This window comes from Arachis ipaensis, chromosome B9 (assembly GCF_059453495.1).
Source record: "Arachis ipaensis isolate K30076 ecotype BB chromosome B9, ASM5945349v1, whole genome shotgun sequence".
NCBI lineage: Eukaryota > Viridiplantae > Streptophyta > Magnoliopsida > Fabales > Fabaceae > Arachis > Arachis ipaensis.
Genome location: NC_142444.1, coordinates 33633477 through 33658397, shown reverse-complemented (window position 1 = coordinate 33658397; position 24921 = coordinate 33633477). Strand labels below are relative to the sequence as shown.

Sequence of the window (24921 nt, the reverse complement as noted above, 5' to 3'; positions counted from 1 at the left end):
GAATATGCATTTAAATTGTGAATTTGGGCCGGAGACCATAAATCTTGGGCCGGAGGCCAGAAAGAAGTAAGAAAGGTAAGTGATGTGTGTATTGTGTGATGTCATATGAGATTGAATGGAATTGTGATTGTTGTTATTTGGTTACAATAGATTGTAAGGATTATGTGGTTATTGGTTTTGAGGGAGTAATTGATGTCTTTGTTGATATTGCATGTGGGTTGTATATGATGATATGGATTTATGTGTTGGGGGTTGATGGAATTGGTATTGTTGGAACTTGAGATGTGGAGTGAAATATATGATATGGTATTTTGTTTGAAATTGAATTATTTGATTGAGATTGGTCAAAATGGTGGATCGGTGGATTGTGAATTTAATGAGAATGTTGAAAATATGAGTTGAGGAGGCTTGGGGTTGATTTTTGGTAAGTTTTGGTTGGTTTTGAAAAGGTTTGAAATTAGTTTGTGTTGAAAATGTAGTTTTTGTTGGTTTTTATGAAAGTTGTGATTTTGGTCTACTTTGACGGAGCATAACTTGATCTCCAAATCCCCGATTTGTATCAAACTTGTTTAGAAATAAAATTGGATTTGAGATGTTTATGCCATTTAAAGAACGGGTGGAAAATTATTTGAAACGAAAAAGTTATGCCTGTCGGAAGTTTTGGGTTTGAAAATGTAATCCTGCAGCTTTTAAACTTCGTAAAATTTTAGGTAAAACGTACTCCAACGCTCACACATGGCCGACCGGCACGCGTCACTCACGATTTTTACTCTCTCACGCGTGTGCTTGGCTGACGCGTATGCGTCTCTGTATTGATGTAGGTGCGTGGTATAAATCCCAGAGAGTTGTGATGGTAGCATGCCAGTTTTGTGCGAGGAGCACAAAATGCATCCACGCGTACGCGTGGCTGACGTGCACGCATCACCCTACCTCTCTACCTTCCACGCGTGCGCATGGGCGACGCTTACACGTCACCCACTTTTCTTCGCTTCCCATGTGTGCGCGTAGGCGACGCGCACGCGTGACCTTGTTTCCAGCAAGAATTGATTTTTGAGTTTTTGGGTGGGTATCTATTCCAGACCATCGGAGCACAGGGCAACACCCACAGCCATACCGCTCTGGCACTCGCGAGATGTAACACTCCGAAATTTTGAAAATTAAATAACGAGTTATTCATGATTTATTATTTTATTTAAAAGAGTAAAGTATCGTTTTTGTCCTCAACGTTTGGGGTAAGTCCCAAAGTTGTCCCTAACATTTCAATCGTCCTATTTAAGTCCCTAATGTTTCAAAATTGACTCAATGTTGTCCTACCATTAGGGATCCGTTAACAGAATTGACAGTGGGACAAAATTGAGACGATTTTGAAACGTTAGTGACTTAAATAGGACGAAAACGTTGGGGATAAAAACGATACATAGAAATAAATTTTAGTTTTATGCTTCAATAATATCAATTTTTTACTGTACATAGTATTCAATTATTTTTTAATCACATCTAAGTAAATTACACTTAATCACATTACTTTCGTTCCAAATATTTTTTTTTTTAATTTTACACTTAAAGTTATAAGTTAATATAAAAATATAAAAAAAATTATTTAGAATGAAAGTAGTGTTATTAAGTGTAATTTACTTAGATGTGATTAAAAGTAATTGAATATTATATACAGTAAAAAATTGATATTATTAAAGGATAAAATTAAAATTTATTTCTATATATCATTTTTGTCCCCAACGTTTTCGTTCTATTTAAGTCCCTAACGTTTCAAAATTGTCTCAATTTTGTTTTGCAGTCAATTCTGTTAACGGATCCCTAACGGCAGGACAATATTGAGTCAATTTTGAAATGTTAGGGACTTAAATAGAACGATTAAAACGTTAGGAACAACTTTGGGACTTACCTCAAACGTTGGAGGAAAAAAATACTTTATTCTATTTAAAAAAATTATTTTTTTAAAAGTAATTAAATCAAATTTTATGATACTTTGAATTTAAAATTTATTAAAATTTTAAATAATTTTTATTATAATAAGATAATTCGAAAAAAAAAATATTATTATTATTATTATTATTATTATTATTATTATTATTATTATTATTATTATTATTTGTGATTATATATATACCTATTGGCCGAAGTCATTAAGGAAGCAACAAAAAAAAAAAGAAAACTTGGCTTATAAGCATATATATAAATATGACCGTGGATCACATGGAACCATGACACCTCAATTATCAAGCCTAATTGGCTAATTCTCCTCCTTTGATCATAATCATTCATTAGGGGTGGCAAAGCGGGCTGGCCCGCCCCAACCCGCCCGCTCCGCCTAGGCCCGCCACATAAATGGGGCGGACCGGCCTGCCCCGCCAACTAAAATGGGTTTAAAATGCTAGTCCGCCCCGTTTTATAGCGGATTGGCGGGTTGGCGGACTAGCCCGCTTGACTCTTTTTTTTTTTTGAAAAATAAAATTCATTAAAATTAATCAAAAAATAATAATTAAGAAATCAAATACAAATAAAAAATAGTCAAATTATAATATAATTTTTTTACTATTTCTTTTTTATTTTTAACTTCAATAAAATTGTTCAAAATAATATTTGTCAATAGAATCATCTTTATTTTAAAAAATAAGTCACATAATTTGAGCATATATACAAAATTGTAAAATAAAATAAATAAAGTTAATAACTCAAAAAAGAATAAAAACAAAAAATGAAAAAAAAAGTGTTTAAAAATTCTATAATTATTAATTTTATAATAGTAATCACTTTTTTATTTAATTAAAAAAAAAGAAAATAAAAACCTTTGGCCCGGCGGACCGGCCCGCCCGCCCCGCCAAAACCCGCCAATTTGGCGGTGTGAGTTTGGCGGATTTTTTTAATTTGATGGGCTCCAATTCCTAACTCGACCCGCCTTTTTTAGCGGGTTTAGCTGATCGGCCCGACGGGCTCGACCCGTTTTGCCACCCCTATCATTCATTAAGGCCGAATCATTAGGAAAGGAAAAGAAAGAAGTGAGTAACGTGGCTAATGGATACATATATATAACGTGACACATATTTACAATTTTTGTTAACCACCATCATCATCTTTCATTCTTCCTAATAAATCACCGAACCAAAAATCAAGGAAATAAGAAAAAGAGAAGTGACCGAATGAGGAGGGAGAGAAGCCGTGACTCCTTTGATTTTTCAGTTTCGATTTCAATAAGAAAATCTAATTCAATAAAGCGTTCGTATTCTTCTTCTTTATACGTTAGCATTACTTTTGTCCGGTAGAAGTTGATGGTGACGTAACTTTTCTTCTCTTTGAATTCGGCCAATTAAAATTTTAGGAGGTACAAATGATTTCTGACGTTTTTCTCTTCAATAGTTCGGTCAAAAAAATTCTCCAAAATTTCTGTTGTTTTAATTTCGTACGGAGATAGGATTTGGTAACTTTATAATAATTAAATGTGAATTTGATAAGTAAATGTTAATTTGGTTGATTATTGTTTGAATTTGAATTAGTTTATGTTGAATTATTGTTGTTGCTTATGATTTGTTAGTTTGGCTATGAGGAACAGCTCAGATGTAGTGGTTTTAATGGTTTTAGAATGGTTGTGATGTGGTATTTTGAGAAAATTAATGAGATTTGGTGGTTGAAAGATTAAATTAAAAGTTGAGAAAAATTGGTAACCGAAATACTCGAAAACGGATTAAAATACAAGTGATATTTTGAAAGGGAATGGCTAAGGGTTTCGGTTTCGGTATAAGAGGAAGATTAATATTTAAACTTTATTTTAGAAGGGTAACATTGTATTTGTATATAAAAATCGAGGTACAATTTGTAATTATATAAGTTTTTGTGTATTTTGGGTAATAAATAAACTATGGAGAATAAAATAAATGGGTATTTTATAAAAGTTCAGGGTTACTTTTATAAATATGAAAATAAGTAAGGGTTTCAAATATAATTTTATAAAATATTAAGGTTAAAAATAGAATATTAAAAAATTCGTGATTAGAAAGTAATTAATAAAAATTTAAAAATAAGATTTTATAAATTAAATTTTAAGAATATATATATATATATATATATATATATTATTTACTATTTAATTTATTCTATTTATATTATTGTTAATATTTTATTACGAATATTAATTAGTAGAGATATTATTAATATTATTATAAGTTAGAAAAGAGAAAACCGAATAATCTTAAAAGTTTTAGAGAACACAGACTTAATTAAAGTACTTTATAATTCTTTTCCATAAGACATTTAGGGAAAGGCGAGGGAATAATGCGGAGATAAATTATATTATGAAATGGCAGGAAAGAAAAGAAGAAGAAAAGAAAGAAAATGAAAGAAAAATATTAAAGAACTTCTGCCACAGGAGAGCAGAGAGCAAGTATTAAAAGAATCTAAAGAACCTCTGCCACAAGAGAGTAGACAGTAGGAATAAAAGAAATGAAAGAAAGAATGAAACAAAAAGAAGATAAGCAGAGATATTGTTTGGCACTAAGAACGAGCTGAGATGATTGCTTTCCTGCTGAAAGTGAGCAGAGATATGGTGGTGAGTCCACTGAGATTTTCTTCTAGAGATACATCGGCCAATCCAGAGGATGGTCACACCTGTAAGACAAAGGTTTCTTACAGAGGTTATCGATACATACATTGGCTAGAGAGAGCTTCACCTGTAAGGCCAATGTTGCTTACAAAAGTTATGTTTGCATACATCGGCTCAAGAGAGTCGCACATGTAAGATAGAGGTTGCTTACAGAGATTATGACACTGGAAGCCAAACTCAGACAAAGGTTGTTGAGTTATGTCGGGAGCGGGTTGAAACCAACAGATGAGCTCATTACTTGCACTAGAGATAAACATGCATCATACTTGTTTATGCATATTTGTTTGTGAGTGTGTTTTCTGTGATTGTTGGTGTGCTAAATGATTGTTTGAATTCTGCATTCTATAATTGTTGAATTGGATTGTCCCTTGTTGATTGTTATTGCTGACCAAGTATATATAAAACAAACTTAACTTCTAACCCCGACCCTACTAAAAACTCCACAGTTCTTACCCCTATTTTCACCCCCTTTCAGCTACATATGAGAAGGTTTAGTGCGGAGTTAAAGGAGCATAGAAGATTATATTCACGACTTGAGTTGTTAGAATTTATTTTTCTCTCGCCTTGTTAGTTAGAGTTTTATTCAGAGGGGTAGGTTCTGTAATTACTTTTGTATGTAATACTACAATGTATTATTAATATTAAGTATGTGAATATGTGTTGTTTATTCTTGTTGAAAAAGTTATAAATTTTAGTAAAACCATCGATAGATTTATGCGTAAAGGCTCAATATTAAATAGATAATAAAAAGAATTAGGTTAGTAATGCCTTACTTTTGGTACAATCATGAGGTTCTAAAAGTTGGGGTGTTACACGAGACGTTTGCTCTGACTTGGCATCTTTGTTGTTGATCGAATAGAACTCCTATCATCTTCATTTGCGCGTCCAACCATGGTTCCAAATAGCACAACAACAATAAAGAAAATGAACACATAGGGAAGAAGAAGAAGAAGTGGTGAGATACTACTACAGTTAGAATTAAAAAGGGGATAAGGGACCAAATTGAATTATACAATTTCAATTGCCACCATTATTAGACACTTCAGGGTGTTAGGTCACTCCCGGCAGAAGCAAGTTGACTGAAAAGTAAGAAAGCAACTAATTAAGTGCATTTTATTCAATTTCAAAGATATAAATAATTCAACTGAGAAATTATAGACTAAATCGATGTATTTGGTGAATCTCATGACCAATCGGGGTTTAACTCATGTTTTGAGATGAGATGAGAAGAGATGAGTAATAGCACAGCCTTTACCGTTCGCTTCGTGTTCACCATTCACAGTCGTAGTTCACGTTCACCATTTACCAATGCAGTTCGCGTTTACCTTCACAGTTCATCATTGCGGTTGGCATTCGCGTTCACCATTCACTGTCCCTCGCATCATCCTTTATCTTCCTCTCTTTTACGAGTGCGAACCCTAATTCCCTGGCTGGCGACTTTTTCTTCTCTTCCAACCCCAATACTAAACACCAGTAGTAAGTATTTAATTGTTCTTCTATATTTTTTCCTGCAATTTCTTTGTTGAGTGTTTGTTGTGTTGAACTTATTACAATTGGTTGTTCTTAGGGTTCTATTTTACTACAATTTGTCATAATGATTGTATTCTCATGTTTATATTTGCTATATTTTTCGTGAATTTCATAGTCTACATCAGATAATGAAAGAGTCTAAAGTGAAAATTCAACCACACATAATTTTATTTTACACCTTATTGTTGATGCATGAAGTATTTGGTTATAGTTTCTTGTGAAGATTAATACATCGAAAAATTCTACTATGCTAAAAGAAGATTCCTTCCTCAGCTGCTGAAGCGTGCGTGTCAAATTGGGAGTGTGTATGCGTGTATTTTGCAATGTAAAAGTGACTTGAACCTTGGTCAGTGACAACTAATAGTTGTAAAAGTTGGACCTACAATGGATATGCTTTGTCTAATAATTAACAATAAAAAAATATAATCATCTAATTAAGACATTTAAAAAAGTTCAGCTATAAAATAATTTTATAATATTGACATGACTTTTTTGTTGTATGTGACCCATAGTTTAGGATACACAATTGTTGATTGTGTAGTTAATTTAGGCTACATACAGTGTAAAAGAAAGTGTAGAATGAGTTAAAAAATAAAATTTTTGGTAAAGTATGTAAAAAGGTCTAGAATAAAAAGATAAATGTTGAAACCAAAAAAAAAAAAAAGAAAAGGTTCTCGGCCAAAAAAAAGAGAGACAAAAGGTTTACATTGATTTAGATCCATTATGGTAGATATCTACAATACAAATAAGGTAAATTCTATCCAATATGCATAGCACCCATTAATTATTTTCAGCGTGCTATAATGTTGGTGAAGTTCACCTGTTTATTTATTAAGATTTTTATTTTGTATTGAAGAGTATACATAAAATATTTGTTATGATGTGATAAATTTAATTTGTTATGACAGTAGAATTAAATTTATAAAACAAACTTAAGTAAAAGATTAAAACTTTATATGACTTAGAATAGTATAAAGTTAAATTTAGATCATATGATAACTTAATATTTTGTTGAATGGTTTAGGATGTCTGTTTTAGTTATCTCGGATAATTTTTTAAGTTTAATTTTATGATAAAGGATGTAATGAGTAGTTATTTGGATTTAGGATTTTGTTTTTATGATTGAGAATTTAAAATTTTGGTAGTTTAATTTAGTTCATGGTTTATGAGTTATTGTGTAGAATTTAAAGTGATAGCATTTATTGTTTTGATAGATATGTAGGATTTAGAGTTTGTAGGGTATATGGTTTATCTTTAGGGTTGATGATTTAGAAATTATAGTTGTGTATTTATAGTTTGTTGTTTTTTAGGATTTAGAGTTTACATGTTTGTTTGTGGGGTTAACATATATACATTCCAAATAAGAAAACTATATATGTGAGAAAATAGTTTAGCAAACTCTGGAGAGGATAAAAGTGTGTTTAAATTTTTTGAACGCATTTTTTTTTGTGTTTGGTAACCTTTCTGCTTAAATGAAGACGTGATTTTTCATCATAAACGTGCATTTATTGAAGTAAGAAGTTGTAGGTTCTACGTTCACTCAACGTGTGTTTACATTTGATTTTTCTGGTCGTTGTTGGTTCCAATAATTTTCTCCATAAGAATTTTCAGATTTGTTTCAAGTTATTTCAAATATTTCAATTTTTTTTATGTTGTTAGTGCTGTATTTCATATTATGATTTTTTATTGAATGTCTTATTATAATTTTGTTATAATATGAATTGTTAATCCTGATAAAAAGACAAAGGAAATAAAAAAGTTATCAAACATAACAATAGAGTTATAAATAATAAAATTTGTAGTTCAAAATAAAATTAAGGAAAAGAATAACTGAGAATACCAAAAAAATCATAGAATATTTTTTGGTTTGACATTGTAAAATTTATTATTGTAAATCTTGTGCATGGTTTACTATTCTAATTTTTTATAATATGTATTATTGTTCGTATTAGAAATGATAAATTAAATAAAAAATTAAGCATAAATAATAATAAAAGCATAACTAGTAAAAAGTTAGAATTCATAAATAAGATTATTGAGAATACTTAAAAAGAGTACTAAAATATGTCATTTTATATGTTATTTTTAATTTAATAAATAAAGATTATTTTATTATAAAAAATACTTAAAAAATTATCAATTTTTATATGTTATTTTAAATTAATCAATAAATATTAATTTTTATTATAATAATAAAAAATTATTGCATGCTAAAATAGAGAGTAATAAAAGAAATACTATATAAAAAACATACTAAACAATTAAATACATTTAAAAAGATAACATTATAATTTAATATTATGATTTTTTAATAATTATCTATCTATAATGATTTTAAGTAATCTTATCCAAACAATATTCATTTTATCAACATCAATTTTAGTATAGAATTGCCAAACATAAATCATGTTGACACGACCTCATTTCTATCGAAAATGAATTTTACAAAATCACTATTTTTTTCGAATTTCAATTTGACAAACACTAATCTAAACACACACCGTTATAATTTTTTTATTAACCCTAATCGCACTTAACCTTTAACACTCACCTTTAATCGATAATCCTAATCAGCCTAAACTTTTAACACTTATCTCCTATAAGCTGAAACCCTTAACCCTTTTTCCATTGGCTTTGAAAACCTAAACTCTTATGGTGTAACTGTTAGCCCATAACCCTTAACCCGTATCTCTAAAGCATTTTCTTTTAAAAGGTAAACTACACTAGTTAACTCCCAAAGCTATTGTTTCAAAATTTATGTATATGTATTTATTGTATATTGTTATGTATAATATTTAGTAATTATTGTGTTGGATGTAATAATTAAGTGTTGTAAATTAGTTGTAGAGAGAATACAATTTTTCTCTATGTATAAGATATGTTAATGACAATTTCTGTTTTCTATTTTTTTTTTAATGTACACTCTTTTACCGAATAATAATTAAATAAGATTATGCTATGTGTACACTAAAATCAGCTACCAAAGTCAGTCACGAGTATAAAATACATGTTGAAATATAAATACACGTTGAAAATAAATTAAACCACACATGTTTATACACAAATACCTTGGTGACTGATTTTAATGACTGATTTTGATATACGAATAATATTTTTGAATTAAATAAGATGCACTTCAGTTTATTCGAATAAAATAGTCTTTAAAAATTATTATTATTATTATTATTATTATTATTATTATTAATTTATAATATTAGTATAAAAAATATATTTATTATTATAATAAATTTAATTATTCTTAATATTTGAAGAATTGAAGTTGTTACAAAAATATGTAATGTAAATTTTTTTATAAATTTCACGATTAATGATTAGATATTAAGAATAATTGAAGCTTAGTACGTTAAAAGTAAATATGTTATTATTATTACTATCACATAATGTAAAATATTTTAACTTTTTACAAAAATATCTAATATAAATTTTTTATATATTTTATGATTAATGAAAAAAGGAAAAAAAACAAATAAAATATATAATAATAATAATAATAATAATAATAATAATAATAATAATAATAATAATAATAATAATAATATTTTATACAACTATCGATACTACTATAACAATATTAATAATAATATAAAGTTTATATTACTATTAATACTACTATAATAATATTAATAAGATTAATAATAATATAAAGTTTATATTGGTTGATGGTGCACGAAATTGTGTTCCACGTTCTTTGTACTTGTGTGTGATTAACAATATATAATTGTATTGAATCCTCATTGTGGCTCTATGTGTGGACACAACTCCGTCAACTAACCAGCAAGTGCACTGGGTCGTCCAAGTAATACCTTACGTGAGTAAGGGTCGAATCCCACGGAGATTGTTGGTATGAAGCAAGCTATGGTCACCTTGTAAATCTCAGTCAGGCAGATATAAAGTGATGAAGATGTTTTCGGAATTAATATTAAAATAGAATAGGGATAGAGATACTCATGTAAATCATTGGTAGGAATTTCAGATAAGCGAATGGAGATGCTTTTCGTTCCTCTGAACCTCTGCTTTCCTGCTATCTTCATCCAATCAGTCTTACTCCTTTCCATGGCTAGCTTTATGTGATACATCACCACTGTCAATGGCTACTTTCGGTCATCTCACGGGAAAATGATCCAATGCCTTGTCACGGCACGGCTAATCGTCTGGAGGCATCACCCTTGTCAATGGCTTCATCTTATCCTCTCAGTGAATAATATGCTCACGCACCCTGTCACGGCATGGCTATTCATCTGTCGGTTCTCGATCATGCCGGAATAGGATTTACTATCCTTTTGCGTCTGTCACTAACGCCCTGCAATCGCGAGTTAGGAGCTCGTCACAGTCATTCAATCATTGAATCCTACTCGGAATACCACAGACAAGGTTTAGACTTTCCGGATTCTCTTGAATGCCGCCATCATTCTAGCTTACGCCACGAAGATTCTGGTTAGGAGATCTAAGAGATACTCATTCTAGCTTAATTCATGTAGAACAGAAGTGTTTGTCAGGCACGCGTTCATGAGGGAGAAGGATGATGAGCGTCACACATAATCATCACCTTCATCACGTTCTTGGGTGCGAATGGATATCTTAGAAGCAAAATAAGAAGAATTGAATAGAAAACAGTAGTACTTTGCATTAATCTTTGAAGAACAGCAGAGCTCCACACCTTAATCTATGGAGTGTAGAAACTCTACCGTTGAAAATACATAAGTGAAGGTCCAGGCATGGCCGAGATGGCCAGCCCCCATGGTCTAAGAACAATGCGTTCAAAGATGATCCTAAGATCCTAAGCTGATCAAAAGATGCCTAATACAATAGTAAAAGGTCCTATTTATAATAAACTAGTCACTAGGGTTTACATGAGTAAGTAATTGATGCATAAATCCACTTCCGGGGCCCACTTGGTGTGTGTTTGGGCTGAGCTTAAGTGTAGCACGTGCAGAGGCCATTTGTGGAGTTGAACGCCACTTTCTGTGCCAGTTTGGGCGTTCAACTCTGGTTTTGGATCTTTTTCTGGCGCTGGACGCCAGATTTGGGCAGAAGGCTGGCGTTGAATGCCAGTTTACGTCGTCAATTCTTGGCCAAAGTATGGACTATTATATATTGCTGGAAAGCCCTGGATGTCTACTTTCCAACTCAATTGAAAGCGCGCCATTTCGAGTTCTGTAGCTCCAGAAAATCCACTTTGAGTGCAGGGAGGTCAGAATCCAACAGCATCAGCAGTCCTTCTTCAACCTCTGAATCTGGTTTTTGCTCAAGTCCCTCAATTTCAGCCAGAAAATACCTGAAATCACAGAAAAACACACAAACTCATAGTAAAGTCCAGAAATGTGAATTTAACATAAAAACTAATGAAAACATCCCTAAAAGTAACTAGATCCTACTAAAAACATACTAAAAACAATGCCAAAAAGCGTATAAATTATCCGCTCATCACAACACCAAACTTAAATTGTTGCTTGTTCCCAAGCAACTGAAAATCAAAATAGGATAAAAAGAAGAGAATATACTATAAATTCCAAACCATCAATGAAACAGAGCTTCAGTCATATGAGCGGGACTTATAGCTTTTTGCCTCTTGAATAGTTTTGGCATCTCACTTTATCCATTGAAGTTCAGAATGATTGGCATCTATAGGAACTTCAGATTTCGAATAGTGTTATTGACTCTCCTAGTTCAGTATGATGATTCTTGAACACAGCTTCTTTATGAGTCTTGGTCGTGGCCCTAAGCACTTTGTTTTCCAGTATTACCACCGGATACATAAATGCCACAGACACATAATTGGGTGAACCTTTTCAGATTGTGACTCAGCTTTGCTAAAGTCCCCAATTAGAGGTGTCCAGGGTTCTTAAGCACACTCTTTTTTTTTTTTTTTGCTTTGGACCTTGACTTTAACCGCTCAGTCTCAAGTTTTCACTTGACACCTACACGCCACAAGCACATGGTTAGGGACAGCTTGGTTTAGCCGCTTAGACCAGGATTTTATTCCTTTAGGCCCTCCTATCCACTGATGCTCAAAGCCTTGGGATCCTTTTTTATTTGCCCTTGCCTTTTGGTTTTAAGGGTTATTGGCTTTTTCTGCTTGCTTTTTCTTTTTTTCTTTCTATTTTTTTTTTCGCCTATTTTTTTCTTCTATTTTTTTATGCAAGCTTTGTTCTTTGCTGCTTTTTCTTGCTTCAAGAATCATTTTTATGATTTTTCAGATTATCAAATAACATGTCTCCTAGTCATCATTCTTTCAAGAGCCAACATATTTAACATTCTTAAACAACAACTTCAAAAGACATATGCACTGTTCAAGCATACATTCAGAAAACAAGAAGCATTGTCACCACATCAATATAATTAAACTAAGTTCAAGGATAAATTCAAAACTCATGTACTTCTTGTTTTTTTGAATTAAAACATTTTTCATTTAAGAGAGGTGATGGATTCATAGGACATTTATAACTTTAAGACATAGTTACTAACTACTAATGATCATGTAATGAAGACACAAACACAGATAAGCACATAACATATAAAACGAAAAAACAGAGAAAGTAAGAACAAGGAATGAGTCCACCTTAGTGATGTCCTTGAGCTCTTCTATGTCTCTTCCTTGTCTTTGCTGCTCCTCCTTCATTGCTTTTAGATCTTCTCTGATTTCATGAAGGATGAAGGAGTGCTCTTGATGTTCCACCCTAAGTTGCTTCCAATAATTGTGTGGAAGAAAATGTATCCCCTGAGGTATCTCAGGGATCTCTTGATTTGCAGTCAAATGTTCTACCAATGAGCTATAGATCCTTGATGGAAGCTTTTGTCTTCCCTTTCCTCTTTCTAGAGGTTTCTCTGGCCTTAGGTGCCATCAATGGTTATGGAAAAAAACAAAAAAGCTATGCTTTTACCACACCAAACTTAGAATGTTGCTCGCCCTCGAGCAAAAGAAGAAAGAATAGAAGAATAAGAAGAAGATATGGAGGAGATGGAGGGAGATGTGTATTCGGCCATATGGGTGGGATTGGGTGGGGAAGAGATGTTGAATTTTGAAGGAAAGTGGGTGTTTGGATGTGAGTGGTAAAGGGTTAATAGGGAAGAGTGTTTATTGGGAATAGAGGATGATTGAGAAGAGAGAAGAGAGTGAGTGGAGGTAGGTGGGGATCCTGTGGGGTCCACAGATCCTGAGGTGATCCTGTGAGGTCCACAGATCTTGAGGTGTCAAGGCATTTACATCCCTGCACCAATTTAGGCATGCAAAATGCCCTTGCACACAACTCTGGGCGTTCAGCGCTAGGTTGGTGCCCATTTTGGGCGTTCAACGCCCATTTGCTGCCATTTCTGGCGTTGAACGCCAGAACTATGCTCTGTTCTGGCGTTTGAACGCCAGACAGATGCTCCTCCAGGGTGTGATTTTTCTTCTGCTGTTTTTGATTCCGTTTTTGAATTTTTTTTTTGTTTATTTTGTGACTCCACATGATCATGAACCTAAGAAAACATGAAAAACAATAAAAATAAGAATTAGATAAACATTGGGTTGCCTCCCAACAAGCGCTTCTTTAATGTCAATAGCTTGACAGTGGGCTCTCATGGAGCCTCACAGATGTGCAGAGCTTTGTTGAGACTCTCCAACACCAAACTTAGAGTTTGGATATGGGAGTTCAACACCAAACTTAGAGTTTGGTTGTGGCCTCCCAACACCAAACTTAGAGTTTGACTGTGGGGGCTCTGGTTGACTCTGCTTGGAGAGAAGCTTTTCCTGCTTCCTCTCCATGGTTGCAGAGGGAGATCCTTGAGTTTTGAATACAAGGGAGTTCTCATTCCATTGAAGGAATATTTCACCTCTGTCAACATCAATCACAGCTCTTGCTGTGGCTAGGAAAGGTCTTCCTAGGATGATGGATTCATCCTCTTCCTTTCCAGTATCCAGGACTATGAAATCAGCAGGGATGTAAAGGCCTTCAACCTTTAGTAACACGTCCTCTATTTGTCCATAAGCCTGTTTTCTAGAGCTGTCTGCCATCTCTAATGAGATTTTAGCAGCTTGCACCTCATAGATTCCCAGTTTCTCCATTACAGAGAGGGGCATGAGGTTTATTCCTGAACCAAGGTCACACAGAGCTTTAAAGATCATGGTGCCTATGGTGCAGGGTATTATGAACTTTCCAGGATCTTGTCTCTTCTGAGGCAATGTCAGTTGATCCAGATCACTTAGTTCATTGATGAACAAGGGAGGTTCAACTTCCCAAGCATCAATGCCAAATAGTTTGGCATTCAGCTTCATGATTGCACCAAGAAACTTGGCAGTTTGCTCTTCAGTAACATCCTCATTCTCTTCAGAAGAGGAATACTCATTAGAGCTCATGAAGGGCATAAGGAGGTTCAATGGAATCTCTATGGTCTCTAGATGAGCCTCAGAGTCCTTTGGTTCCTCAGAGGGAAGCTCCTTATTGATCACTGGACGTCCCAGGAGGTCTTCCTCCTTGGGATTCACGTCCTCTCCTCTCCTCACAGGTTCGGCCATGGCGCTTATGTCAATGGCCTTGCACTCTCCTTTTGGGTTCTCTTCTGTATTGCTTGGGAGAGTACTAGGAGGGATTTCAGTGATCCTTTTACTCAGCTGGCCCACTTGTGCTTCCAGATTTCTAATGGAAGACCTTGTTTCATTCATGAAACTTACAGTGGCCTTAGATAGATCAGAGACTAGATTTGCTAAATTAGAAGCATTTTGTTCAGAGTTCTCTGTCTGTTGCTGAGTGGATGATGGAAAAGGCTTGTTATTGCTAAACCTGTTTCTTCCACCATTATTAAAGCCTTGTTGGGGCTTTTGATCCTTCCATGAGAAATTTGGATGATTTCTCCATGTTGAGTTATAGGTGTTTCCATAAGGTTCACCTAAGTAATTTACCTCTGCTATTGCAGGGTTCTCAGGATCGTAGGCTTCTTCTTCAGAAGATGCCTCTTGAGTACTGTTGGATGCAGCTTGCATTCCATGCAGACTCTGAGAAATCATATTGACTTGCTGAGTCAATATTTTGTTCTGAGCCAATATGGCATTCAGAGTATCAACTTCAAGAACTCCCTTCTTCATAGGCGTCCCATTATTCACAGCATTCCTTTCAGAAGTGTACATGAACTGGTTATTAGCAACCATGTCAATGAGTTCTTGAGCTTCTGCAGGCGTTTTCTTTAGGTGAATGGATCCACCTGCAGAAGTGTCCAGTGACATCTTTGATAGCTCAGATAAACCATCATAGAATATATCCAGGATGGTCCATTCTGAAAGCATGTCAGAAGGACACTTTTTGGTCAACTGTTTGTATCTTTCCCAAGCTTCATAGAGGGATTCACCTTCTTTCTGTCTGAAGGTTTGAACATCAGCTCTCAGCTTGCTCAGCTTTTGAGGAGGAAAGTACTTGGCTAAGAAAGCCGTGACCAGCTTATCCCAAGAGTTCAGGCTGTCTTTAGGTTGAGAATCCAACCATAATCTAGCTCTGTCTCTTATAGCAAAAGGGAAAAGCATGAGCCTGTAGACTTCAGGATCTATTCCATTAGTCTTAACAGTATCACATATCTGCAAGAATTCAGTTAAGAACTGAAAAGGATCTTCAGATGGAAGTCCATAAAACTTGCAGTTCTGCTGCATTAGAGAAACTAATTGAGGTTTCAGCTCAAAGTTGTTTGCTCCAATGGCAGGAATGGAGATGCTTCTTCCATGTAAATTGGAATTAGGTGCAGTAAAGTCACCAAGCATCCTCCTTTCATTATTATTATTTTCGGCTGCCATCTCCTCTGCCTGTTCGAAATTTTCTGAAAGGTTATCTCTGGATTGTTGTATTTTAGCTTCTCTTAATTTTCTCTTCAGAGTCCTTTCAGGTTCTGGATCTGCTTCCACAAGAATGTTCTTATCCTTGCTCCTGCTCATATGACAAGGAAGAATGGCCAGAAAAATGATAATAATAATAGAGATCCTTTATACCACAGTATAGGGATCCCTTTGTGAGTGGAAGAAAAGGGGGGGAGACAAAGAATGTAATATAATGGAAGAAACACAACTGTAAGGATGGAAGAGAGGTGAAATGAGATGTTAGGATATGAATGAATAAATAGAATGAGATGGGGGAGGGATAATTTTCGAAAATTATTTTGAAAAAGAGTTAGTGATTTTTGAAAAATGGTTTTTGAAAAATGTTTAGTATTTATTTATTTTTTTTTTCGAAATATTTTGAAATCAAAAATAAAAATAAAAATAATTAGTTAATTAAAAAGAAATTTTTGAAAAAGGGGGAGATATTTTCGAAAATTAGAGAGAGAGAGTTAGTTAGTTAGTTGAAACAAATTTTGAAAAGATAAGACGTTAGGAAGTTAGAAAAGATATTTTGAAAAGATATTTTTGAAAAAGATAAGATAAGAAGATATTTTTGAAAAGATATGATAGGAATTAGTTTTGAAAAAGATTTGATTTTTAAAATCACAATTAATGACTTGATTCATAAGAAATCATAAGATATGATTCTAGAACTTAAAGTTTGAATCTTTCTTAACAAGCAAGTAACAAACTTCAAATTTTTGAATCAAAACATTAATTGATTATGTTATTTTCGAAAATTTGGTATAAAAATAAGAAAAAGATTTTTGAAAAATATTTTTGGAATTTTCGAAAATAACTAAGAATTTTGAAAAAGATTTGATTTTTGAAAAAGATTTTGAAAAAGATAAGATTTTCAAATTGAAAATTTGATTTGACTCATGAGAAACAATTTGATTTTAAAAATTTTTGAAAAAGTCAATCCAAATTTTCGAATTTGATGAGAGAAAAAGGCAAAGATATTTTTTGATTTTTGAAATTTTTATGAAAAACATGAAAAATATGCAATGCATGAAATTTTTAGATCAAAACAATGAATGCAGGCAAGAATGCTATGAATGTCAAGATGAACACCAAGAACACTTTGAATGTCATGATGAACATCAAGAACATATTTTTGAAAAATTTTTAATGCAAAGAAAACATGCAAGACACCAAACTTAGAATTCTTTAATGCTTACGCACTAAGAATTCAAGAATGCATATGAAAAACAACACACAACACAAAACAAAAAAAATCATCAAGATCAAACAAGAAGACTTACCAAGAACAACTTGAAGATCATGAAGAACACTATGAATGCATGATATTTTCGAAAAATGCAAGATGCATATGCAATTGACACCAAACTTATGATATGACTCAAGACTCAAACAAGAAACACAAAATATTTTTGATTTTTATGATTTTCTAATTTTTTTGGATTTTTATTTTATATTTTTCGAAAATAGTTTTGAAAAAATAAGGATTCCAAAATTTTTAATATGAATTCCAGGAATCTTGCCATGTTAGTTAAAGCTTCAGTCCAGGAATTAGACATGGCTCACTAGCCAGCCAAGCTTTCAAAGAAAGCTCTAGTCCAAAACACTAGACATGGCCAATGGCCAGCCAAGCTGTGATATATGGAATTACATGCATTGAAGTGATTAGTTGAAGCCTCAGTCCAAAAGAATTTAGACATGGCTTTACAGCCAGCCAGGCTTCAACATGCTTCATGAAACACTAGAATTCATTCTTAAAAATTTTGAATAAAATTTTTGAAAACAATTTTTATTATTTTTTTTTTCGAAAACAGATGAGAGATTTTTTAAAATATTTTTGAAAAATTTTTGAAAATAAAATAAAAAGAAAATTACCTAATCTGAGCAACAAGATGAACCGTCAGTTGTCCAAACTCAAACAATCCCCGGCAACGGCGCCAAAAACTTGGTGCACGAAATTGTGTTCCACGTTCTTTGTACTTGTGTGTGATTAACAATATATAATTGTATTGAATCCTCATTGTGGCTCTATGTGTGGACACAACTCCGTCAACTAACCAGCAAGTGCACTGGGTCGTCCAAGTAATACCTTACGTGAGTAAGGGTCGAATCCCACGGAGATTGTTGGTATGAAGCAAGCTATGGTCACCTTGTAAATCTCAGTCAGGCAGATATAAAGTGATGAAGATGTTTTCGGAATTAATATTAAAATAGAATAGGGATAGAGATACTCATGTAAATCATTGGTAGGAATTTCAGATAAGCGAATGGAGATGCTTTTCGTTCCTCTGAACCTCTGCTTTCCTGCTATCTTCATCCAATCAGTCTTACTCCTTTCCATGGCTAGCTTTATGTGATACATCACCACTGTCAATGGCTACTTTCGGTCATCTCACGGGAAAATGATCCAATGCCTTGTCACGGCACGGCTAATCGTCTGGAGGCATCACCCTTGTCAATGGCTTCATCTTATCCTCTCAGTGAATAATATGCTCACGCACCCTGTCACGGCATGGCTATTCATCTGTCGGTTCTCGATCATGCCGGAATAGGATTTACTATCCTTTTGCGTCTGTCACTAACGCCCTGCAATCGCGAGTTAGGAGCTCGTCACAGTCATTCAATCATTGAATCCTACTCGGAATACCACAGACAAGGTTTAGACTTTCCGAATTCTCTTGAATGCCGCCATCATTCTAGCTTACGCCACGAAGATTCTGGTTAGGAGATCTAAGAGATACTCATTCTAGCTTAATTCATGTAGAACAGAAGTGTTTGTCAGGCACGCGTTCATGAGGGAGAAGGATGATGAGCGTCACACATAATCATCACCTTCATCACGTTCTTGGGTGCGAATGGATATCTTAGAAGCAAAATAAGAAGAATTGAATAGAAAACAGTAGTACTTTGCATTAATCTTTGAGGAACAGCAGAGCTCCACACCTTAATCTATGGAGTGTAGAAACTCTACCGTTGAAAATACATAAGTGAAGGTCCAGGCATGGCCGAGATGGCCAGCCCCCATGGTCTAAGAACAATGCGTTCAAAGATGATCCTAAGATCCTAAGCTGATCAAAAGATGCCTAATACAATAGTAAAAGGTCCTATTTATAATAAACTAGTCACTAGGGTTTACATGAGTAAGTAATTGATGCATAAATCCACTTCCGGGGCCCACTTGGTGTGTGTTTGGGCTGAGCTTAAGTGTAGCACGTGCAGAGGCCATTTGTGGAGTTGAACGCCACTTTCTGTGCCAGTTTGGGCGTTCAACTCTGGTTTTGGATCCTTTTCTGGCGCTGGACGCCAGATTTGGGCAGAAGGCTGGCGTTGAACGCCAGTTTACGTCATCAATTCTTGGCTAAAGTATGGACTATTATATATTGCTGGAAAGCCCTGGATGTCTACTTTCCAACGCAATTGAAAGCGCGCCATTTCGAGTTCTGTAGCTCCAGAAAATCCACTTTGAGTGCAGGGAGGTCAGAATCCAACAGCATCAGCAGTCCTTCTTCAACCTCTGAATCTGATTTTTGCTCAAGTCCCTCAATTTCAGCCAGAAAATACCTGAAATCACAGAAAAACACACAAACTCATAGTAAAGTCCAAAAATGTGAATTTAACATAAAAACTAATGAAAACATCCCTAAAAGTAACTAGATCCTACTAAAAACATACTAAAAACAATGCCAAAAAAGTGTATAAATTATCTGCTCATCAGTTGACGACCGCTAAACCCTCTATCGATGAACTCCAATGTCCATTCCTCATACCTATCACAAAGTTGCGGGAACTGAACTTATCATGTAACCTTTCAAGTGACTGTTCAATGGTTTAATGGTCCATTTGAGATCGAATTATGGTTGAACCAATTTAATTAAATATAATACAAAATTCTTAAAAGTGCAATATATAAGTTCAAATATTTAAATTTTATGCTTTCTAGATTAATAAAATTTAAAATTTCACGATTTTCTTTAATAACTTGTCTAAAATTTACAAATAAGATCAAATATAATGATAGACATACTAATTTAGCTCATGAATCATGATGCATATATTCCTTTTATGTTTGCAAAAATTTAAAAAATAATCCTAATCTTCATTGTGCTTGAAAATTCTATTCCTATAACTTCGCATAAAGTTAAATCGAATGTTAATTTTACAAAATAAATAAATCTAAAGATATATATAATATACACGAAGACTTCTTGCTGCGTCAGTTCCATGAATCATGATGAGTATAATTCTAAGCCATTTCTAAGAACAATTTCAAGAAAGGATTTAATTACTCAGAAAACACACTAAACTCAGAAAAATTTACAATAATGAACAACAATTAACTCATAAGTAACAATAACTCAGAACAAAATTAACAGTCAACATTAAACCAAAAAGAGTGTGAGTTTTTCAGGAAGCAGAAATGACAACCGTGAGAGTGTGTTAGCTTGGAGAGAAAGAGTGTGCTTGAAGGGAGAGAGTTTTTCAGGAGAGAACAGACCACTGCTTTGCTGAGAAGAAGACCGCGATGGAGAAACGACGAGTGCCGACGAGAAACTGGACGACGACAACAACGACACAAAACAAATGGCCTCCATCTCTTCTATGGACGTCAGCAAGGCCGAAGGAGAAGTGGCAGCCTTAGTTCAAGCTAGGCCGATGACGATGAAGAAGGTGGGGCATGGGGTTGAGTGGCTGTGAGGGTTTAATCATGTCTCTCTTCTCTGATGTGATGTTGGAGAGGGATGGGAGGCTCATGCATAAAAGTGGGATAGAGACTCAGAGGAAAGGAATTTTTTTTTGGTCAGGGACGAATGTATAACACCTCGTTACCCTAAGCCTTACCTCTAGCCGTAAAGCAAAGGATAATAAAGTACCATGACAGTCCTAAAGCTTATAATATATAATATATATCCAAGAATTTATATAACTAGAAGCCCGATGAAGGAATAAAGCTCAAAGTCGCATAAAGCGGAATTACGAAACGCTAAGCGTTCGCACACGATAACTAAACGCGTAGGCACAGACATAACAAGACATAATATATAACGTTGTAGATAGCTCCAGGATACACAAGGTAATAATTAAATTAACAAGATATATATATATATATATATATATATATATATATATATATATATATATATATATAACATTGGCTATTGCTTCCTTAGAGGTTTCATGAGCAGCTTGATAGGTTGTACCTACCATGGTCATATTGTGAAGCATACTCATGATGTTGCATTCGGTTTTGCCATCTATGTTCCATTCATAGACATTATTAGCATTAAAGCTGACAAAATCTAGTTCCCTTTCTTCGAGAGTTAGATCAGGGGCAGATATGCGATTATAACTATACGTAGAGGGTTTGGTTAAACCTTTCCACTTAGTCATAGAATTGGTCATAATTGGGCTAACTTTGAGAATTAAATATATATATATATATATATATATATATATATATAAGTATGATATATCAAAAAAAGGACTAGTCACAGCCTGCGGAGTTTAGGCCGACTAGTCATATACAGACATACAGAGTTTTGAAGTTTAAAACAACTTATACAACTTATCTCTTAAATCAAGCCTCTAAGGCCATAAAGTCTAAAACAAAAAGAGTGAGAGAAAGTACTACAACAAAATAAACAAAATACCAAAAAAGAGCATAAGATCCTCCGCTCCGTCACCATTTCGCAATTCACCGAGGTGGGTTACGACCTGCATCTGAAAAGTAACAACAACATATGGTATGAGAACTGGAGGTTCTTAGTATGGTAACAGTACCCAATATGTAAAATGTAAAGTTCCGGGGCACCAAAGGCTATCCTAGAACTTTACATCAATACCGATATTCAGGCTTAAAACAAAAGAAATAACTTAAACCATAAACCATAAACATGGTTGTCTAAACTTAGGGGATTTCTAACTAATGCTAATCACGCCGGGCATATAAGCCCGACACACTCATGCAGCAGGGAATCTGCTACGCCAGAGATATAGGCTCTGCACCAAGGTTCTGAAAACCGAACCGGTCATCGAACCGCTCTAGCTACTAGTTCACTGGTTCATAGGTTCAACCGGTTCGACCGTGGTTGAACCGAAAAAATCGTTTTGTAAAAAAATAATAAATAAAATATAAATAAACACACAAAAATATAATTATGGACTACTATAATCTTTTAAATATTATCTAAATTAAAAGTATTACATCAACCACTATTATAATCTTATCCAAATACAAACACAAAAGTCAAATAAAAAAAAATAAATAATCAATCACAAACCAATCAATTATTCACCATCTTCATATTACATGTCAAATTGCTCATCTTCCATTCAATTCTTAATCTCAGGTATTGCATTAGAAACCCAAAAAAGCATTTAATGAAGTAACAAAGGAGCTCTGCCAAGTGAGTGTCCTCTTTTTAATTTATAGCTACCTGTAAATTGATATACCTCAATTCCATTCTCTTTCTAACAACCAGAAGTCAAGAACAATTAATTAAGATCAACATCATGAATAATTTAGCAAATTAAGATCAACAACATGAATAATTTATCAAATCAACATTAATAACATGAACAATTTATCAAATCAAGAACAGCAAACCATAACAAGAACAATTTATAAAATTAACAAATTATCAAAAGGTCAAGAACAACATAACAACTTAACAATCTAAAATTTAAAAGTTAAGAACAGCACTAAAACATTAATTTATCAAATTAACAAGTTAATAAGATCAATTAGAACTGAAAATCAAAATAACAAGAACAACTAAAGCTTTAAAATATAGCAAACTAACAAGAAAACAAGAACTGGAACAACATACTAATCATTAAAAACAAAGCTGGAGCGCGGGGGAACAGAGCTTCTCGTTATGGGTTTTCTTAACATTCCACAAACTTATCTAAGAAAAACATAACATCTAAGGAAGCATATCTAAGATAGCTTCTCGTTCCTTCCTTGTGGACACCTGCATCAAGCTTAGAACTAAGGAATTGATGTGAAGAACATTGAATTACCTTTGTTCGTATTACTAATAGTGTTCAATATTACATTGAATAACCTTTTGTCTAGTTCCTTCCCTGTGCACCTATATCAAAATCAAAAATAACAAACCACAAATACAATTTATCAAATTAATAAGTTATTAAAATGTCAAAACCAGCACAATCTAACAATTACAGTTTACAAAATCAAGAACAGCCCCCTAGAACAACAATTTATGAAAGTAACAAATTAGAAAGATCAAGAGCATAACAAAATAAGTTAATATAGCAATCCAACAACCAAATAAGAACTAAAACTGCAACCTACTAATTAAAAGAACCACTAACTAAAACAAGATTTGTAATGTTCATCCAGTCATTGTTCTGCACAATTATCCCCAATTTAACCAAATGCCCAACTAAGTGATTAAGCATAAAAGAAAACCTAAGCAAGATCTTGATGAATAAACTAAATCATACTAATCTTACCAAGCAAAGGAGGAAAGGGACATCTCTGAATCTGAACAACAAATGAACAAAAAAAAGGCAAGAAACTAACCATTACTTTCAGTATGAGACTCTGAGAAGTGAGCAATGAGCAGAGTATGAAGGAGAAGGAGCAAGAACGCCGGTGATGAGAAGGTGAGGGCGACGGTTGACTAGGCAATGAGCACGACGACCCATGATGTGTGACGGACGACGGGCTACCAGGAGAATATACAGGCGGAGGCACCAATTGTTTAGCGCTGAGTCGAGCCTTGCGGTGGTGGGGGAGACTGTAACCTAGGGTTGAGAGTTGATAGAGGAAGGACTGAGGATTGGGGGAATGGCTTGGGGGAGAGTGGTTGGAGATGACAGTTGCGACTTGCAACGGCGGGGTGGCACGGCAGTGGCTGGACGGAGCAAGTGACAGAGTGATGGAGGAGCTCGAAGGCCAAATGTTGCTGCGGGTAGTGTGTGTGTGAGTGAAGTGAGTGCTCAAGGACGGGAGAAGAGGATTAGGTTTTGGTAGAAAATCTGAAAACCGGCTGGGTCCCGGTTCGGTTCGATTGACCGGTTCCCGGCCGGTTATGTGGTTCGATAACGGTTTTGAAAAAAGACGGTTATGACTTCTATCTGAACCGAAAACCTCACTGGTTCACGGTTCAACCGGTTTGATCGGCCGGTTCGAATCGGTTTTCAGAACCTTGCTCTGCACACTCATACAGCAGAGAAAGAAACAAGAACAACTGTCTCACCATAAATCATTCCAAGGATATAGTGCCTGACACACTCTTGTAGCAAAAAAACTGCCATGCCAGGGATATAGGTCCTGCACACTCTTTCAACAACCAACATGCTCATCATTCCTTTTCAAGATTCAACCTCATCATAAACATTCACTTTCAAGTTCCAATCTAATCATAACCATCTCCAACTTTCCATTTCATCATAATCATTCTTCTTTAGCAAAATCTTTTTAAAGACATACTTCACAACTCAACATATGCTAATTTCATCCGTAACCTTCCAGAACCTAAGTCATCGGCTCTAAACTCATACGGAAATTCACTAAATTAAGTCACTAACTCATCTTTAATAGTATTAAAACCTAATTACTAGATAGTACTCTTAAATAGCATTTAAAGGAAGTTTAGAAAGTTAGAGAACCCTTGAAAATGAAGGAAAATTATTTTTCAGCAAAACAGGGTCTATGCGTACGCATACATAAAATTTTGCCCATTTCGCATACAAATACAAGAGTTCGTGTATGCATAGGTGCCAAATAGAATGGCATGCTTGCGTATGGGTGGTTCGCGTACGCATACATCTCCAGATTTTACCCATCTTACATACGCATACGAAAGTTTGCATAGCATAAGGCCAAACAGAATGGCACGCTCGCGTATGGGTGGTTCGCGTACGCATAACCCCTCCAGAATTGCAAAATTTTGTAAAGTTGTAGAAA

General features: G+C 34.2%; 1 non-coding gene across 1 annotated transcript; it reads left to right on the top strand.

Annotated features, from left to right (window-relative positions):
- Positions 1-15419: 15419 nt before the first annotated feature.
- LOC148544237 (small nucleolar RNA R71) lies at positions 15420-15527 on the top strand. The gene has a single exon (XR_015901500.1). It is a non-coding gene; the product is annotated as a small nucleolar RNA R71 (small nucleolar RNA).
- Positions 15528-24921: the final 9394 nt, after the last annotated feature.